We start from the raw sequence: 1,791 nt of genomic DNA on the forward strand, positions 1-1,791 counted from the left end.
GCCGAGGAAACGAAACTGATTGTAGAGCGAGACATGGTGTTCTCCCCGCCGCCCCGCCTCCTCTAAACATGTCTGTGTCCCTCTGTGAGTTCCTTGTATCCGTAGAGCTTTGATTGTTCTGATTTCCATTTCCCCCCTTGCTTTAAGAAGGAAACGAAGGTGCTGCTATAATGAAAACAGAATCATTTTCTTTTTAAAAAGCAACAACGCAACAGTGTGGATATGGCTCCTCCCCAAATAGTTTTTTTTTTAAATACAGTTGCAGCTGCTGAATGTATGTACGCACATTAAATCATCCTTGTTTGCACTCAGTTTATTGATTTTTGTTTAACTGGCTCCAAAATCACAGACACGAACACGGACTTGGACTCTCCTTTCCACATGCAGTTAAAAAGTGGCAAAGCCTGTACCTTTCTATATCCTGTGGCACTGCCACAGTTTGTATTATTAGCAGTATTGAGAAGAAATTCAACATGCCTGTATTTACCAGCATAGGATGTGCCGCCCACCCCCTTCCTAGAGTCTATACAGTTAAGTAGTATTTCAGGTTGGGCAGACTGGTCTCAGAAGATTCAAGAGGTTGGATCCAAATTTACACTGGATCAACTGCACTGGCAGAAGTGGACTTCCCTGCTCCCTCCTTCCCATGTCAGCCCCTCCAGCCTCCTGAAAAAGCTACACAGGAAGCTGGGAGACCCTACTGAATGCAGTGAGCTGTGGCAGGAGGAGGTGGGGATCACCAAAACTCGGGCAGACCTCACAAATGGCCCCTTCCTCTTGCAAAAGACAGATCCTGGATCCAACCAGTGTTTTCATATCTGCAAGGAAAACGTTTAAGTGTAAGTAATAATTCTCAGTACTTTTAACACTCTGATTTGCTATAGCTTTATAGTAACAAACCCATTCCCCATATAAGAAAATACACATATCTTCACAGAACACCAAAGAAATAGCCTAAATGAAAGGTATTATTTATTAAAATTGTTTAAAAGCATCCTATATCTTTGCAGATACCACGGTGATGCGGAGATATGATTAAAATAATGCACAATACAATAAAAACATCAAAACAATATAAAACAGTCTGTTTGGCTCACAGTCCACTGGACTTGATGTTCAGATGGTCCTTTCAAGAAGGCAGAGTTTCCTTTCCTTCACGCTTGCGTCCTGCAGAAAGTGAAGAGCTACAGGCCGTTCCCAACCCATCTTGGGCAGGATCTGAGAGGAAGGGAGCTTCTGCAAAAGGAAGAGCTCTGCTTGCATAATGGTCCTGCCATTTGATTTTGGGGAATCCACCCCACAGCTCATCCCATTCATCAGGGTCTCCCGACGCTTGGGGCCAGTTTGCACTTCATGATAAGCCAAGCTGAAATTAAGCCATGGTGGGTGGGTTGTTTGATTGCTAACCCACATTACTCCCGTCAGGTGATCAGGCACTCTGTGGGCTGTCATGGTTGGTTTCCTCCTTAGTCCTCTCTCCTGCTTTCTGCATGTATCCCAGGGGACTTTGTAGCACAATTCCTCCCTGTGTTAGAGCCCTTTCTAGCATTGGCCCACTGTGTGTTCAAGTCAGGTTTTATGTTTGCTAGCACTCCACCTTCTGCCCTCCCCATCTGATCACTACCTAGAAAGACTTTTCTGAGCAATTATTACATTCATAACATTTTTAAATTTATTTTTTAGTCCTTCACAAGCACACAACTCTGCAGATTCACCTGTCCACTTCTGAAGGTTTGAGGCCTACAGAGGGAAAAGGGAAAAAAGTCAGGCTTAGAGGCCTGGAGTTTTTTG

The sequence above is a fragment of the Heloderma suspectum genome, chromosome 6 (assembly GCF_057233095.1).
Source record: "Heloderma suspectum isolate Gila_16-S chromosome 6, 16-S_ref, whole genome shotgun sequence".
NCBI classification, from domain to species: domain Eukaryota; kingdom Metazoa; phylum Chordata; class Lepidosauria; order Squamata; family Helodermatidae; genus Heloderma; species Heloderma suspectum.